Source organism: Sus scrofa, chromosome 9 (genome assembly GCF_000003025.6).
Source record: "Sus scrofa isolate TJ Tabasco breed Duroc chromosome 9, Sscrofa11.1, whole genome shotgun sequence".
Classification (NCBI taxonomy): Eukaryota; Metazoa; Chordata; class Mammalia; order Artiodactyla; family Suidae; genus Sus; species Sus scrofa.
In genome coordinates this window covers 132,684,619-132,703,480 of record NC_010451.4, presented here as the reverse complement: position 1 = coordinate 132,703,480, position 18,862 = coordinate 132,684,619, and the positions used below count along the sequence as shown (strand labels likewise).

Sequence of the window (18,862 nt, the reverse complement as noted above, 5' to 3'; positions counted from 1 at the left end):
TTGCTTCCCGAGCCTCTTATCCAAATGGTTCATATGCTTCTGCAGAGACGTATAATTTTCATTTTTAAAATGTCTGAAAATTTTATCATTCCAAGCTAGATCTTAGGTACAACACACACACTGTGGTTTGGAATGTGAGATCAAAGCATCTCACAGCACCAGCGTGGTGCCGAGCATTCCAGTTCTGGGAAAACAGAGCATATGCTGAGCCCTGTATTTGTCGAACTAAAGTTTTGAAGGGACAACAATAAAGGGCCACTGGCTAACGCTGCATCTAGGGGCCCAGATATGTTTGATGATACGGCCGATTAAACCGACGGCTTATTGTAACAGGTACAACGCAAAACCCGTCTTCATTTTCTTCCGCCCATCTTTCCCTCCCGCGGGGCAGAGATCTTATCGATTTTGTTCAGCGCTGAGTCTCTAGCGACGAAAACAGACTTAGCTGGGCTCCATAGATATTTTTTGAATGCTGAATAAAGGTTTGAAAAGAATCCTCCCGGCTACGGGGCGAGGGAGAGGCTGTGAGGGGCGGAGAGGGAAGCAAGGTGGCCTCTGAGTGGGCTCCGTCCAGGTGTGGGGTGGTGGCGGCTAGGATTAGGGCTGTTGATGAAGATGATTGTAAGTTGTCGGATGAGGATCGCTTTAGAATGTAGACCTGTCGGGACTTGCTAACGGACTGGCTGCAGAGTGTGGGAAAAGAAAGGAGTCAAGAATGACTCTTCAATGCATGGCCAGAGCAATTGGATGAATCATGGGTCCATTTATGGGGACCGCAGGCCTGGGCAGGTGTGTGCCTGGTCTGTTCAGGGAAGAGCAAGGAGCCCAGCGAGTGAGCTAAGGGGACGGTGATGAGCTGAGGTCACAGAGGCGGCTGGAACCAGATCCCCGGGGAACTTGCCAGCCTAAGGAGGCTCTGAGGATTGTTCTAAATGATGGGAAGGTCTTGGAGGGGTGGGCACATTGTTGTAACAGGATGTGATTTGCATTTTAAAAGGATCACTCAGGCTGCAAGTGTGGAAAATCAACCATAGAGAACAAGAAGCAGAAACCAGAAGACCAGCTAGAGGTCGTAGTAGTGGACCAGGTGGGAGACAGTGGCGGCTGGGCCAGGTTGGTAGCTGTGATGGAGATGAGACAAACCAGATCGAGCCTCCCCTGCAATGAAAACTTGCTCCTTCTCAAACACACCAAATTCGCTCCCTGATTCTAGACCCAACTCTGCTCACATACCACCTCTTTGGAGGTCTTCTCTCGATACCTTTTTGTTTTTGTTTTTGATTTTACTTTTTACAGCCGCACCTGCAGCGTAGGGAAGTTCCCGGGCTAGGGATTGAATTGGAGCTGCAGCTGCCGGCCTGCGCCACAGCTGCAGCCACGCCAGATCTGAGCCTCTTCTGCAACCTATGCTGGGACTTGTGGCAACGCGAGATCCTTAACCCACAAAGTGAGGGCAGAGATTGAACCCACATCCTCATGGAAACTACGTTGGGTTCTCAACCTGCTAAGCCACAACAGGAACTCCCTCAATTTTTTTTTTTTAATTTATTTTATTGAAATATAGTTGATTTCCAATGTTGTGTTAATTTCTACTGTACAGCAGAGTGATTTATTCATACATCCATTTACATTCTTTTCCATATTTTTTCCACTATGGTTTATCACAGGGTAGTGCACATAGTTCCCTGAGCTACACAGTAGGACCTTGTTGTTTAATCCTTCTATATCTAATACCCTTTTTTTTTTTTGTCTTTTTAGGGCCACACCCCTGGCATATGGAAGTTCCCAGGTTAGGGTTGAATTGGAGCTGCAGCTGCCAGCCTACACCACAGCCACAGCCACAGCCACAGCCACAGCCACAGCAACGTGGGATCCGAGCGGTGTCTTTGACCTACACCACAGCTCATGGCAACACCGGATCGTTAACCCACTGAGCGAGGCTAGGGAATCAAACCTGCATCATCATGGATACTAGTTTGGGTCATTAACTGCTGAGCCTCGATGGAAACTCCTCAATACCTTCTTGGATTTGGTGCCAGATACCCTCTCTTCTCTCAATCCCTTTTCCAGCTTCATTTTTATTTACAGTCTGTATTACTCCCTTTTCTACATTTTATTTCCTTGTTTTTATCCTCTGTCTTCCCGACTAGAAGGTAAGCTCCTCGAAGGCAGGGGCTTGGTTTCTTTGCCTGCAAACAAGACCCTCCACAGGTCCTTGGCGAACACAGTGAAGCCCCAGTGTAGGGGCTGGGAAGTTTTCTTTATAGGAGAACTGGGTTTCCTGTGCAAATGCGCAGCATAAACAGGGTTTAAGGGCAGGGGTCATACACTCAAACCACCCTAGGGAACTTTCTATTTTAAATATATTGACACACAGCCAACTCGGAGGGGAGCACCCTGAGGGTGGTACTTAGATGTGAGCAATCTCTTGGTTTAAATGCAAACTTTATTTATTTTAAATAACATGACTGATCAATCTAAAAAACAACACATATCCACATATACAGGTCTTTGTGCAAATGCATGGGCTGCACATATACACGCTCATTATTATTAATTATTAATTATTTTTTTATAGCCACACCCATGGCATATGGAAGTTTCCAGGCTAGGGTTCAAATCAGAGCTGCAGCTTCTGGCCTACACCACAGCCACAGCAAGGCAGGATCTGAGTTATCTGCGACCTATGCCACAGCTTGCGGCAAAGCCTGATCCTCAACCCACTGAGCGAGGCCAGAGATCAAAACCACACACTCATGGATAACTAGTCAGGTTCTTAACCTGCCGAGCCACACGGGAACTCCAATTTTCAATGCAGTCTTTCTTTTCATTTCCTTTTTTTATAGTCAGCCTAGCCCCATAATGCCTTTAATACAGAACATATCTTAATGCCTTTACTATAGAATGTATCTTTCCATATTTTCTCTAGGCTCGTATAGTCTACATAGAATATACACACACACACACACTGAGGGGGAGTGCTGTTCATTGTTTTACAAATGTGAGATCATTTATACACCTTTTACCCTCGCACCGTACTTTTCTTTCTCAACCATATCACAGAGAAATTCCTCTGCGTTAACCGGCAGAGCTCTGACTGCTCATGTTCTTTGGTTACATGCTATTCTGTGGCGTAGGTGCACAGTAATCTCTTCAGCCATCCCCTCTTGGAAGACATCCTCTCTCTGTTTCCTGGCTTTGTTCCTTCGAAGAGTGCCACAACACCCGTCCCTGAAATGAGGTCCTTTCAGAGCCGGCAGTGAAGTCACGTGTTCCTTCACCCCCACCCCCCACACATAGTTTTACAGTTGAGACAATGAGGATCAGAAAGGGAAAGGAATGTGCCTGAGATTACACAGCTCTTTAACGAGTGTTAGAGAACAATTCCAATAGCCATCATTTCACAGAACCTTCACAAGCTGAACGGGTTTCATCATGTCCACCTTAAAGGTACAGAAATTGAAGCCAAAGAGACTAATTGCCTTGATGATACGGCCAGTGAGGGAGAACACCAGGGCCTAAAGCCAGGACTTTGGATTCCTCATTCCCAGTAGCTTCTTCTTTCTTCATTTTATCCGCACCATTAACACAAACTGTCTACTGGGCAGCCTTTGTTAATTCATTCTGGACTTTATTTTATTTATTTATTTTTTATGGCTGAACCCTCAGCATACAGAAATTCCTGGGCCAGGGATTGAATCTGAGACAGAGCTGTGACTGCCCTACACCACAGCTGTGGCAACAACTGGATCCTTTAACCCACTGCACCAGGCCAGGGATCCAGCCTGCACCCCTGCAGCGACCCAAGCTGCTGCCGTCAGATTCTTAACCCGCTGCGCCACAGAGGGAATTCCTCTACTGGACTTTAACTATGTACCCTGCCTGCAAAAAAGAAGTTTTCCTAAAAGAATGATGCTGTTCTGATTTACTCATAATTTAGGACACATGTTCCTTACTCATCGGGCTGAAATCATGGCGGAGATGGTTAAAAACAGATTTAATTTTGAGGATTGGCTCTGCCATGGACTGTGATTTTCAACAGATAACTCATCATCCCTGAAATTTGGTTTCCTCATCTATAAACGAGGGATGTGATTGAAGCCACCATATCTGACGTTGCTGGGAGTAGACGACCCAAGATGTACGAGCAAATAGGACAGTGACTGGCCGTAGCAGGCCCTTGGTGAGCATTAGCTATTATTTTGGATGCTTGGCTCCACCCAACTGAACTGGTAGGTATCTTCCTTCCTAACTGTTCTTTAGTTGGGATAGAAAAAGCCTTTCTCATCGAAGGCCTGGGCCAGTCAGGATGTCCTTGCTGGGAAAGGCAGAAGGTAAGAGAGGAGTAACATACAACTATCAATGTAATAAATTCATTGATTAATAAAAAAAAAAAAAAAAAAGAAAGAGAGGAGTAAGACCTGGAAAGACTTTTCTTGTTTGCATTGCACAGGGGCATAAAGTGAACGGGACTGGGTCCCTTAAAAAGGAAACTAGGAACATCCCAACCCTCCTGAGTGTGCCCGCCCGTGTGAGACACGCTGAGTACAGACATTTTTCAGCAACAGAGCATAACTGTCAATGGATATGTTACAGCTATTTTAGTGCCTTCTCCTCTCCAGGAGAAAAGCCATTTTCAAGCCAGTTGCTTGCAATGCATCAAGTGATGAAATACAGATAACAAATTGTGCATTTGTTTGGCTTCATGCTTATTACACCCTCGGTTCTGGAAAGCATTGCACTTAGCCCCTTAATAATCCCTCTCCCGAGATCAATTACCGGGATTTATCTGGTTCCTCGAGCATAAAAGTGTTTTATTGTTTTTACTTTTGCTCCAAGTGAAGTGTGAGGGGGTAGGCCAGGTTTAAAGGGACGGTCCCAGGCAAGAGTGTGAGGTGGCAACAGACTGGCCCTGCTTTCCTGTCAGCTGAGTCCCCACGACCGACCGGGATGCAGGGAACATTTGAAGGCACATCCCCGGAAGAGTGCCTGGGCCCAGATGTTCTTCTCTCTGGTTATTTGCGCAGAGGATGGAGGGTTGCAGGTGCCTGGGAAGGTGGGTACTGCTCGAGGAGAGAGGCTGGCAGGCAGAGCTCAGTTTTTCAGACCAAATCATTTTTCCTCTAAAGTTTCGCTGTAATCCAAACCAGTTGAGCATTTGAGAAGAAGTAGGTACCATGAAAAGGGGTAATGGAATTAGCTTTCATGTTTTTCCAGGACTCTAAACCATATTTCCTGTCACAACTGTACATTATTAATACAAGGCATCTGTTAGCACAGAACTCCCCAAAAATGTGCACCCAAACCCTTACATCTGGTTTCGATCATTTATTTCTGACATTTGTAGTTGGTGGGGAGGGAGGGGGGAGGATGGGAAAAAGGAGGAATTAAACCAAGATGTTGCCTTTAACCCATCAGAAGCTCCTAGTTGGAGCCAAACGCCGGAGTTCTTAACGTGGTTTTTGCATTAGGTAATATAATTATATTAATTTAGCAGCAAATAGCATGACTCCAGGCCTGGTGGGTGTGGGTCCACGCTCGCTTTTATCCTGCCTTCTCCGGCTGCAGCAATTAGCTTCCTCTCGCGAAGGGGATTAGCAGGACCACCCCCCAGCGGCGGGGCTGGGGGGGGGGCGTTCGCGCAGAACTGTCAGGTGTCGCTCGGCTGCCGCCGACCCCCGCCCCCGCCCCCGGCCGGCCCCGCCCCCGCAATTAATTCCCGCTCCGGCCTCGCCCGGAGACAAAGCGGTCTGTTCCCAAGGTGTCCGACCTCCCGCCCCCTCGGCGGGCCCAGCCCGGGTTCCTCCGGCAGGAATCGCCCCAGGCGCTGGGGGCCCCGAGCCGCCCGGGTCTGAGACCCGCCCCAGACTTTCCACGATCAGATTTCAGCTCCACTAACGAGGAGAAAAGAAAGAAAGAACGCGCGACTTCCGCCAACCGGAGCCGCGGGGGCCCGAGGGAAAGGCGGCCGGGGAGGGAGGGGACGCCCAGAGGCTCCGGCCTTGGCCCGTGTCTGCCCCGGGCCCCGCGGGAGGATGGGTCGGGCACAGGTGTCCAAAGCGCACTGCCCTTGACCGGACGCGGATGGGCTCCCAGGGCCTCCGACTCTTCCATCAGCTCCCCAGAAATGCCCCAGTGTCTTCGGGGGCGGCGAGGTCTCAGAGCCTGTGTGCGACGAAAGGCCTCAGTTACCCCGCCGGAACTGGGGGCGGCGGGGGGAGGGGGCACAGCGCCCCGGTTGTCCTCTGTAGAAGTCACCAAAAGGGGACACAGTGGCCTTTGGAATTTAGGGGATTGCTTTTTCAGGAAAGAGACCTTTCTAGACGCTTCAGCTTTGAAAAACACAGGTTTTCTGTTTAATTATTAGAACCTCAAAGATCAAGTCCAACAGCCTTCTCCTTTCTCAGAGGAGGAAACTGGAAACCAGAGGGGTTTGGCGTTTTGCTCAAGGTCACACAGGTCAAGTCTGTGGTTGGGCTGGGACTCGCAGAACCAAGTCTCTTGAGCCCAGCTCAGTGCTTTCTGCAGCTCTGATATGAAAAAAAAAATAAGCTTGGCTCTTGGGGGAGATGAGGGGAGACATCCAGGCCTGGCCTGAGCAGCCAGGACTGAGGCTGAGTCCAGGGTTCAGATTTTCCTGGAGCCAGTCCATCGGCGGTCAGGCCACATGTGAGTAATAAAGGACTGAGTGCTGTGTACTTTCGACTGGTCCCCTCTTCTTGGCGCTCTTCCCCAGCTTGAACTTCCTTTTGGAGTCTCTTCTGACTTCTGGGTGTCCACCCTGGGCCCTGTTGGAAAAATTTCAGCTTCATCTCAGAATAAAAGGAATGAAAACCTGGGGAAAGAAGCCAAGGAGGAAAAGCCACAAATACACATCTGGCTGCGGCAGACGGAGCAGCTCTGAGCCTGCAGAGACGCACCATGACGGCTGTTTGCAGATGTGGGCTGCTGAGGCTGGAGGGCCCTCCCAGGCCTGTTCCTGAGAAATGAGAGCAGCCAAGAGAGCAGGCACCTTCCCTCCCATCCTCTGCCTCCTGCTACCCACCCAAGCCCTGCGAGTTTCTGCAGAGCGTGGGCAATAGCAAGAGCCGTGGAGTCAGGCGTGGGCTGAAATCCTCTCTCCACAGCCCAGCCGCGGAGGCCTTGAGCAAGTGACAACCTCCCTGAGCCTCAGTTTCTTTACTGGTGATATGGGTACCAGTAGGCTGTGCCCAGGGCCACACTGTGACTTTCCTGGGTCCTAGGCACTTTTGCCTTTGTGGCTGTGGACCCCTTCTTCCAAAAACGGTTTTTTTTTTTTTTAAATAAAAATATATTTTATGATTGCCTTGGTATAAAGATGTGTACACATTATGTATCAAAACATTTTTAATAGGAAATTGTTTTTTCTTCTGTTTCCACAAAGAGAACATTTTCATGGGTCCCTTAAAGTACTGTGGGCCCTCTGCATGGATAATCCTGGCGGGGAATCTGACCCTGTTTGTACACCCCCCGCCCCCCAGCACAGAATCTGCTCTGGGCGAAGCCCAAGCTAAGACAAAAGGGTGTGCCCATTCTGTCTGAGGAACCTGAGCAAAGAGGCTGTTGACAGTAGCTTGGAATGAGTGGGGGTGGGGAGGAAGAGTAACAGCGTCATCACCTGTCACCCGCTGCCCTCTCCCACCCCGTCTCAACCCCAGTGGGTGCCAGACTTCCCTACAGGATGGTGAGGCCTCGCTTCCCTTACCTGACGCGTGCCCGCTGCACCCCCGCCCCCCATCTCCATTCCCTCTGCTCACACCCAGGCAAGAAGAGTGAGGGCCAGCCACCCCGACAGCCCACCTCCTAGGTCCCTGTTCAGGGACAGGCATCTTTTCTGCCCCTACATACTTCCCTCCTGCCTGGGGCAATTCCAGGCCCCGGGGCTCTCAGCCGGGCTCCCTCACTGTCTCCTGGGGCCCCCATCCGGGACATCTGGCTGTGCCCTCCTCGCCCCCTTTCCTTCCCAGGGCAGGCCCCCCTCCGGGACACTCTCTTCGGCTCCCGAGAGCCTCGGGACCAGAGTGGACGGGAGGAGAAAAGCTGTCTTGCGTGATACTAGCTTTCCGCCCCGTCTGAGGTCACAGGGCCGCATCCCATCGCCCCTGGGGACTCGAGGCCCTCGGGATTCTCTTCAAGCGACCAGGCCGCCGGCGGGCACTAAAAGGCCTCCGCGTCTAAGGTGGGAGTGGCCGGTGTTAGCGGACACCGACGTGTGGGCCCCAGCGGCCGCTGCCCACGGCGGCCCAGGCCTGTCCCTGCTCCGGGGAAGCGGGAAGCTCCCGGCTGGGCTGCGGCCTGCGGGCTTTGCCGGTGCCCCGGCAGGATCTGAGGGGAGCCTTCCTCCCAGACGGCCCCCTCGGAGGCTGCCGGGGCTGCGGGGCTGGGGCTGACCCGGGCCGCCGCCTCCCTCCGGGCGTCGAGGCCCCGGGAGGCGGGCGGCGCCCCCCCCGCGGCGGCCCTGCTGCCTCCCGCATCAGCGGTTTCTTGGGGAGGCGGCGCTCCAGCCGAAGCCTTTTTTCCGAGACAGGCTTTTCCCTGACAAGTTCGCAGCTCAGAAGGAGCCGGCGCCTCTTAACTGTTGAAATCAGGCGCATCTGGAAGCGGTAAACTTTTCAACAGGCGCAGAGGAAGAAAAGACATATTGTAGGGGATGGATTCACCTCTGGGACTAATTATTCTTTATATTTCACCCGTCACATTTACAGTCTTCGTCAGAGCAAAGAGACAATAAGTGATCTCATTAAAACCCAGAGAGAGGCTTCTCCCCATCAAGAAGCACCTCCTCTCAACGCCTGGTTCTCCGATGAGAGGACCGTGTCACCGACGCTGGGGCCCAGGGACTGGGGACGGGAACCTCGAGGCTCTGCCGAGTGGTTTTCTTTGTCTGAATACAGGATCTTTTTTCCCCAGCCCTGGGAATACCCTCCTAAGTCTGAAATCAAAGTCTTCTCTGGCCGCATTTTCCCCAGAGGCAGGATCTTGTTGGGGAGGGGAAATAGGAGGGGGCGTTGGGTTGTGAGGTTAAAAAAAACGATCTGAACCAGCTCCTGTCGCTTCCTCCCCCATCAAAAACGCATCCTGAGAAGGCACTGAGTCAGATTCTTCCAGGGCTGGGGTGACCACCCCTGCTCCCCAGGACCGTCTCTGTGGTATGAGGATCCAAGGGGCTGTAGTTACCCCTTTTCCAGCCACATGCACCCTGCAGTCCTTCCAAGTCACACCTCCTCGTCCTCCACCAGCCGCAGTGGTGGTAGGACGACTTAGAAGGGACCCCCGCCACCACTGCCCTGCCACTCAACTCCACAGACACAGGGATGCGTGCAGGAGGAGAAATTCCCCCTCTCTGCAGTTTCATCAGGTGTTGGCCTGAGGTAGCCCTGCAGGTTGGGGAATCCTTCTGCCAAAGTGGGCCGGTATATTCCAGGTCCCCCTACTTAGAATGTGATGGAAAGAATTAGCATTACTTGGGAGCCCTTTTCAGCATACAGAATCACCTCACCCCTTCCAGCCCCACATCCCAAGCATTTTAACAAGGCTGCCAGGTGATCTGTATGAACACGAAAGTGTGAGAAGTTATGCCCTAGATCAGTGGTTCTCAATTTTGTATTTTGGTTCAGAATCACCTGGAAGGCTCATTTAAAAAAAAAAAACCCAACAAACCTGGATGCAGGACCTTAACCTCAGAATTTCTGATTGAGGAGGTTGGAGTGGTTGAGAATTTGCATTTCCAATACGTTTCCAGGTGGCACAGTTACTGCTGGTCCAGGGACCACACCAAGTAGATTTTCAAGCCTAATGGCACTCACTTAAGGAATCTTTTTTTTTTTCTTTCTTTTTTATGGCTGCACCTGCAGCATGTGTAAGTTACTGGGCTAGGGGTTGAATTGGAACTGCAGCTGCTGGCCTATGCTTGCCTATGCCACAGCCATAGCAACACCAGATCTGAGCAGCCTCTGTGACCTGCGCTGCAGCTTTCGGCAACACAGGATCCTTAACCCACCAAGTGAGGCCAGGGATCGAACCTATATTCTCACTGACGCTATGCAAGGTTCTTAACTCGCTGAGCCACAACAGGAAATCCAGGAATCATATTTTATTTATTTTTCCTTTTTAGGGCTGCACCTGCAGCATGTGGAGTTCCCAGGCTAGTGGTCAAATGGAGCTACAGCTGCTGGCCTGTGCCACAGCCACAGCAGCACCAGATCCGAGCCATGTCTGCTACCTACACCACAGCTCACGACAATGCACTGTCCTTCACCCACTGAGCAAGGCCAGGGATCGAAACTGCATCCTCGTGGATACGAGGTGGGCTTGTTAGTGCTGAGCCACAACGGGAACTTCCAAGAATCATATTTTAAAATACAGATTTGTGGGGTCCACTTGGGGAAATACAGATTCGAGGATCATGTAATCTCAAAACAGGGTTGTTCAAAAAAAAGTACATCTGTCTAGCACTGTTGCCAGAACACTGACAATCATATTCGAGTTACTCTTTGGGAAAGAGAAACTCCTTACAAAGGATGAGGCCGCTCGGGCTCTGAGAGGTTATGTGATTTACTGAATGTTTCCAAGACAGCGAGAAAACCAGGATTTGAACCCAGAAATGCCAAAATCAGAACCTATGCTTTCTCGTCTTCACAGCCTGCATTACAAACTCAGTTTAAAGATGGTTGAGTCCATTGGGTTATTTTAGTTTGATAATCATTTGAGTCACCTGTTCATAGGGTTTCCCAGAGGTAGTTAAATGGCTCTCTGGAGCCTGGTTAAGAATAGATAAGACTGCTGTGTGCCAAATACCTGTCTTTCTCCAAGCGGGTAATGTCCTATAATACTTAGAAGAATGCCAAAGAGATGGAGCATGCCTCTTCTGATCTTGCCTACCATTGCAATTTACCTTTATGTACAGGTTAAAAAAAAAAAAAAAAAAAAAAAAAAAACCAAAAACAGTGAAAAGACCTGACCGTTCCTTCAAAGGTCAAAATGACCAGATTTTGAGTTAGCCGTGTCTGAATCACTGAGCTCACTGTGTATGCACGTCCATTCCCCTTCACGGCTGTAATGCCCAGCAAAGCTTTTTCAGTCGAAGAAAAGCTTGCATTTTAAGTACCATTGTTGATGAAGGGGAAAAAAAAAACCAAAAACCCACATATAACATTGTATATGCCTCAGGCCATGTCTATGAAAAAAGTCTTCGCCTGAATCTGTCCTCAGATCTTTTTAAAAGTGCAAGTCGAGGCGAGGTTTCCAAGCCGGCTGGAACGGAGAACAATGCCCTGTGGCTGTGGGTGGGGGTGTGGGTGCGGCTTGTCAGCCGGCAGCTTTTGAACAGGTGTCAAAAAAAAGGCCATTTGAAATAAATGCTCCTGGTGCCTAAAAGAGAGCAGTGCCTGAGTCAGGAATGTCCAGAGGTCTCTTTGAAGGAAAAAAAACAAAAAACAAAAACCAACTTTGCTGCTCCTTCTCCTCTGGGGAGCAGAGCCTGGCATTCTCCCGCTGACTGAGCATCGGCTCCCAGAGGTGTTTCTGGAAGCACGGAGATCAAATTGCTAAGCCATTTTCTGCCTCACAATTACTTTGTTGGGTGTTTTAACTTGTAAAACTTCTTTTAAAGTCTAGCGCTACACTTACTCCCCCCCCCACCCCCACCAGGCGTGGGAATCCAGGTGTCATCAGCCATTCCAGAAAAGAAGCCAAGGGCGCCTCAACGTTAGCTCACATGCCGTAACCAGGTGATATTTTTAGAAATTCAAAAAAAAAAAAAAAAATCTCCTGGGCAAATGGGGTCGCTCTTGTGCTGTTTGGGGAAAGTGGCTCATCAGAGTAAATGCTTCTTTCTCTGATGCCTTAAGTATCCTCCCTGCCTCAGATGAGCTGGTTATTAAGGTAATGTTACCCTTTATTGCTGAAAAGCAGTGTAAATAGACACCCAGACTACAGAGATTACCTGCTTTCAAACTGTAGAAATGAGACACTTTCTCTTACAATTTCCTTTCCACCAAATAGCATCCCTATTTACTTGCAGGAATAGTCCCCTTCCTGTAAGGACCGCACCCATTCACTCAGACAGAAAAAGCTGGCGAAGTAAGTGTAGCTATTATGTGGGGAAACCTTTGAGTGTCTTCTTCCTCCCGTGTGCTCACCACCCTCTGGTCATTCAGTCTCATACAGAAAGTACTGCCTCTTTTCTCTTTTTTATTTATTTATTTATTTATTTTTTAGGGCCGCACTCATGGCCTATGGAGATTCCCAGGCTGGGGCTGAACCGGAGCTGTAGCTGCCGGCCTACATCACAGCCACAGCCACGCCAGATCCGAGCGGCCTCTGGGACCTATACCACCGCCCATGGCAATGCAGGATCCTTAACCACTGAGCGAGGCCAGGGATCGAACTTGCCTCCCCATGGATGCTAGTGAGATTCATTTCTGCTGAGCCACGGCGGGCACGCCAGTACGAAGTCTTTTCTCCTGAGAACTAGTTGACAGGGGTTGGGGGCCAGGGACAGTCCTGGGACAGAGGATGCCTCTTGATGGATGGAGGAGGCAGGGCATCAGGAAACTCTGAGACTGAGGCGGGAGACATAGCCACCTGTGGCTGGAGAGCTCCTAGTGATGGAGAAAGCACAGCCCTGACAGTAAGGGAACAGGAATACGTACACACACACACACACACACACACACACACGAGTACAAATACGTACATATACATATATCCGTACACACACAAGCACATACGTGTACAACCATATGTTTCCACTAACCATCATTATATTTATTAATATATAATTTTTTCTTAGACTGCATATAAAAAGTGGCATTGATGAATAACACTGAGACTTGGAAGCAGGGATGTAATGAGTATCACTTGACCTACACTCTGGAATTAGTACCCAGGGGAAGGGGGTCTCAGAGGGGGGAGAACGTGGCCTGGGTAGATGCCCAGCGCTTTTACTATTAGGCGCGGGAAGAATGGCAGAAACTCCGCCCCCTCCTTCCCGCCAGAGGTTCCCTCATAACCCAAGCACAATAGCTTCACCCAGCCCACTGTAACAGGATAAACAAGTTTGATGTAACTTCCAAATCTATTTTCTATTGTACGTTCCGTTTATTGAATAAAATAGCAATTCAACATGTTTGCAAATCATGGTGCTGCGAGATGCCAGTGCTGGCAGAGATTCATGTGTTTACTGTACGGCTCGCCCAGCGAGGCTCTGCGACTCAGCAGAGCATCATTGTGGAATTCCAAACAGCTGCAAGGAGTCAGTTGAAAGCGATCTTGGCTAAGCTTGCAGGGGGCTGTGTGGTATGGTGGAAACTGGTTCCAGACAGCAGAAGGTACTTGCTTTTAGACTTCAGACGCGGAACAGCTTCTGGAAACTTGCTTTTTGGACTGATACAAATTAAGAGCGAGGCCGTGACATGATTTCATACATTTGCATTGAATTTCGTCTAAACAGGAACCTGAATTTGCTTTATGTTAGAAAACCCCTTCTTTTCAACATCTTTTTCGGGGCCCTGGTTCCCAGCCTCTGGGAAAGGGCACAAAAGCAAGGATATGGTCCCCTACGGAGGAAAATGGAAAAGCCAACACCACCTCCTCACGCTTTGCCAAAGGATTCACATTTCTTTCGGAGGATTGGTTGCTCTTTTAGGCTGAATGCACAGTTCGCCTGCAGGCATTCAGCCAGAGAAAAGCTGATCTTGATTCTGGGTCAGCACGTATTTTCCAGACGGAGACGCAGAATTTGGTGGTGGTGTGACCTACCAAAAAAGTCTACCTGATCCGTGAATTCCGCTGCCCAAGTTTGGCTGCCCTGCAACCCGGACTCTGCAGGCCCGATGCTGGGAACTCCATTCTGCACACTTCCAGCCCCATCCCAGCGCCTGGAGGCTGCGTTTCTCTCCCAGCCAGGCAGGTATGGAAGGACCCTCTGTCTGTTGCTGACTTTTCCAGTAGCTGGAGCCCTGTGAGCACAGCCTTGAAACTGGCTGTAAAACAGAAAAAACAGAAGCACATGAGTACCCAGGCTGTCTGCCTGGTCCCTTCTGCCCTGGTCTTTGGCAGCGAGGTTGGCCTAGCCTGTGTTCCAGCCGCCTCTCTGGTTGCTGCCAGTTCCGTTTCCCAGGACTTGGGACTAATCCCAGTCTCACGCCTCACATGGAGCTGGCTGGTTCCTGTTAGCAATTCGGTCTACCCCTAACAGGGAGCATCGCTGCTGCCAAGAACTCATGAAACTGGATTCCTGCTTGGCCTCTTCTGATCAGACCCTGCTGGATCACTTTGCCTGCTTGGAAACAGACGATGGCTGTGCCACGTCTCTTAGACGGGTCTGCTGCAGCCCGGGGAAGGCTGCATCTGGTCTATTTATTCTGATTCAACTTATTCCCCCGTCTCCCCACTTGCTGTGCAATGGGCTTTAATCTGGAATTCTAGGTAATGCCAACTCCCTTTCAGAATAGTTCCTTGTAGCTATCACCTGTGCTGAATAAAATAATCTTATCAGGTGAAGAGGCTTTCAGAGAACTTTATCTACCTTTCCAAGTCTTCCAAGGAAAGTTCCCAAGACTATTCTAGAAGATAACCTGGTTTTCTTTGCTCAGCGGCTTAGCTCAAGTCAGAGGTGACGTGATGGATTTATGACTAGGCCTTTTACAAGTGTCGATCTGGTGATCTGGCCAGCTTTGACCTGCCCTCAGAAGAATGTTCCGCCCTGAAGCAGGCCCATCTGGTCGGACATAGTTACAGAAATGGGTGGGTTCTTGCCAATGGTCCATCAACTTAACCATAGAGACAAACAGCCCGGCTGAGTCTTTAGTCAGGCCTGAAAGCTATTTTCAAAGCTATTTTCATGGAGCCCTTCTGCCTGGAGGAAAACACTTGTTAAATCTGTGTTATGAAGTGTTAGACGAGTGCCATTCAAAACTGTTAATATTCAGACAGTTTTTATTTATTAATGGACTTTTCATCTTTTCAAACTGGCTCTTTAAAATCAGTAATAATCTCTGTTGATCAAAATGGATCCAGAAACAATTTATGAGTTGGTCATTATTCTTTCTTGCTATGGAAAATTAGCCAACAACTGTTCAACAGACTCACACAACCAACAATAACTTTGAAATATAGTTAATAACACACTCAGTCATGATTTTTCACTGTCTTGCTTGTTCACAATGATAAGAATCAATATAAATGTCTCCCATTAAGATTTGTGTTTGTTCATTTCTGCTGTGCACAAAAGAAATAAAACAGTATTCCCAACAGTTACTATTTTAATCGCTTTGTTCTTTTCAGTGTATTTTAGCAATAAATCACTTACTCTGGTCTCATCCATTAGTAAAACGCTATGATGACTTCAAATCCATTTTGGCTATAGATTATATACATAAATAAATATAGAATCCATTGAAAATCTACGACTTACAAGTTGCCTGAAACAGGGCTGTTTTCAAGACCTTTCTATTAAGCTATAGAGACCCTTTGGATAATTTAAGAAATCTTTACTACTCTAGGAAAACAGATAAGATAATGACTGTCATGGTTGAATTGGTGGTGAAACGCCCAGAACCTTCAAGGAGCTACTTCCCCAAACTTAAGGTCTCTTTCAAAGGTCACCTCAGAGTACTGAGGCTACTGTGAAGCATGGGTAGAAAGTTACAACCTAGAGTTCCCATGTGGCGTAGTGGTAAGGAACCTAACTAGTATCCAAAAGGACGCAGGTTTGATCCTTACTCAGTGGGTTAAGGATCTGGTGTTGCCATGAGCTGTGGTATAGGTCAAAGATGTGGCTCAGATCCCGTGTTGCTGTGACTGTGACATAGGCTGGCTCCTGCAGCTCTGATGTAACCCCTAGCCTGGGAACTTCCACCTGCCGCAGGTGTGGCCCTAAAAAAAAAAAAAGGAAGAAAGGAAAAGAAAGCTACAGGCTGATAGGTGAGGTGTAATTTCAACCCTAGTTCTTCTTGGGTAGAGCAAGCGGTCACCTTAACAGTAGTAATTCAAATTTTATTGAGCCGCCTTCTTTTTTTTTTTTTTTGTCTTTTTTTGCTTTTTCTTGAGCCGCTCCTGCAGCATATGGAGGATCCCAGGCTAGGGGGTCTAATCGGAGCTGTAGCCGCCAGCCTACGCCAGAGCCACAGCAACGCGGGATCTGAGGCACGTCTGCGACCTACACCACAGCTCACGGCAACGCCGGATCCTCAACCCACTGAGCAAGGCCAGGGATTGAACCCACAACCTCATGGTTCCTAGTCGGATTTGTTAACCACTGCGCCACAACGGGAACTCCTATTGAGCCTTTTTGCCACATGTTCAAGGAGGACCTTCTACCTATTTCAACAATGTGCCACCCGGATGGCACTGAGATATCTCCCATGCCCTCATGAACAGCGACCGTGTTAATGCAGCCAACACACAGCTTCCCCAGGTATACGCCCTCTGCCCTGGCCCTGGCCCCATCCAAGTTCCTTTGGGCACAAAGCTTCTTTTCTTTTCTTTTTTTTTCCTTTTGGGGCTGTACCCATGGCACATGGAGGTTCCCAGGCTAGGGGTCAAATCAGAGCTCCAGTTGCCAGCCTACACCACAGCCACAGCAATGTCAGATCTGAGCCACATCTGCGACCTCCACCACAGCTCACGGCAACGCCACATCCCCAACCCCCTGAGCGAGGCCAGGGATCGAACCCGCAACCTCATGGTTCCTAATCAGATTCGTTTCCACTGCGCCACGACAGGAACTCCTGGGCACAAAGCTTCTTGAGAGAGCCTTCCCGTTACACCAACTGCTGGCTGCCACAGTCAGGATTTCAACCTTCCAGCCAAAGCAATTAACTACAGGGTCCAGACCTGCCAATCCACGAGGGTAAGAATGGGCGACGTGTCATCTCAGCTTTCGGGGATGTTAGAAGGCTGGTCTTGCCTCAGGCCTCACACGGTCCTTCCCGAAGATCAGTCCACAGCTCAGCTCCAGCTCTTTCCTGTGCGGCTCAAACACCAAGCTCAGGGACGACGCAGGGAACAAATCCCATGCTGGCCTTCCATCTTCACCCCACCAGTCGTCACTGACTTTCCTCCCTCCTCTTTTATTTTTAATTTTTATTTTATTTCGTTGCTTTTTAGGGCTGCACATGCAGCACATGGAGGTTCCCAGGCTAGGGGTCCAATTGGAGCTGTAGCCGCCAGCCTACACCACAGCCACATCAGTGAGGGATCCGAGCCATATTTGCAGCTTACACCGCAGATTGCAGCAATGCCAGATCCTCAACCCACTGAGCGCGGCCAGGGATTGAAGGTGCATCCTCATGGGTACTCAGCAGGGATTCTTAACCTGCTGAGCCACAACAGGAACTCCCCCTCCCTCCTCTTGTAGCCCCATACATCAAAACTGCAAATAGATCACTCCTATCCACTCAGCAGTTTAGGCGGACCTGACATATGTAGACCTCCGTGTGGGCTGCAGGTGGAATTCACCAGACCATGCTACTTCAAGCCAGGTTTGACATCTGCCCCAGTGACTTGTTCAAGCCACAGCTCTGAGCCTGGCCCCAGAGGTGCCATGAGCTCAAAGGGAGACACGTGCTCAGGATATAAGACAGTTTCAGCAAACACATCAATCCCTTTGGCCCTTGGAATGCTTGTGCGACCCAAAGGGCAGCTACTGTCTTGGTTATATTTCCCAGAAAACTAGGAAGGAAAACCAACCAACCAACCAACCACAAAAGCTGTTTCCTGGCTCTCCTGGCAACTCCGACTCGTTTTGAGTGGTTGTTTTTTATTACCCCTTCCTTTGGGGAACAAATTCAAGTTGCGTGTTTATTTCTGCAACACTGAGAAACACAAAGCGAAAGCCTCCCTCAAGGATGATCTCGTTTCCCATCCCAGAGATGTGCCAAGAACCACATGAAAAGGAGAAAGAAACTCGAAGGCGTTGCCTTCTGTAATAGAGTTGCCCTCTAAGATTACTTAGAATTCCACTTCTATTTAATTTATTTTTTATTGTATATATATTTACTTTTTTTTTTTGTCTTTTTGCCATTTCTAGGGCCACTCCCGAGGCATATATGGAGGTTCCCAGGCTAGGGGTCCAGTCCGAGCTGTAGCTGCCAGCCTACACCACAGCCACAGCAACGTGGGATCCGAGCCGTGTCTGCGACCTATACCACAGCTCACGGCAACGCCAGATCCTTAACCCACGGAGCAAGGCCAGGGAGCGAACCTGCAACCTCATGGTTCCTAGTCAGATTCGCTAACCACTGCGCCATAATAGGAACTCCTCCACTTCTATTTTAAATGCACTCCAGGTATGATCCTCCCCACCCTCCCAAACAGTCACTCTCTCCCAAAAAAGACCTAGGCAATAAAGTGAACCATCTCAATTTACCTAGTGTATCCGTTATGTAGGCGTTCCCACTCTCGGGCTCCTCGCAGTGGGGCCCAACTGTATTTTTCCTTCATGTCTCCATGATTCAATCCACACCTTAGGGATTTTTAATGACAACGTGTGCTCCAACGGTTCCGTGGTCTCCCTCGTGTCTCTGAGACTAGATGTCATACAGATGGAGCTGAGATATTAGCACATGCAGGCGACTGTCAGGGACAGACACCCTGGCCTCCTTGCCTGGTCTGGCCTAGTCCTGGTCTTCAGGCTCCCATACCCAGGCCGGATGCTTGAACTCGTTTCAGTTAATGTGGGTCTCCTACGTAGCCCCTGCTCCTGAGCTCTGGAGGCTCTATTGTTGAGTGAAGAAGAAGGAACAGACCTGGGTACCAACCAATACGCAGGTCTCTGAGCCATTCCTGGGCCACCCAGTTGCAGGATCCTGCCCGGTGTGTCCTGGTGGGTGGCCCC

At 49.5% G+C, this 18,862-nt stretch overlaps 1 long non-coding RNA gene across 1 annotated transcript; it reads right to left on the bottom strand.

The window, feature by feature from the left end:
* Positions 13,101-15,720, bottom strand: LOC110255536. The gene is made up of 2 exons (XR_002336052.1): positions 14,176-15,720; positions 13,101-14,006 (listed from the first exon to the last, which is right to left on the bottom strand). It is a non-coding gene; the product is annotated as an uncharacterized LOC110255536 (long non-coding RNA).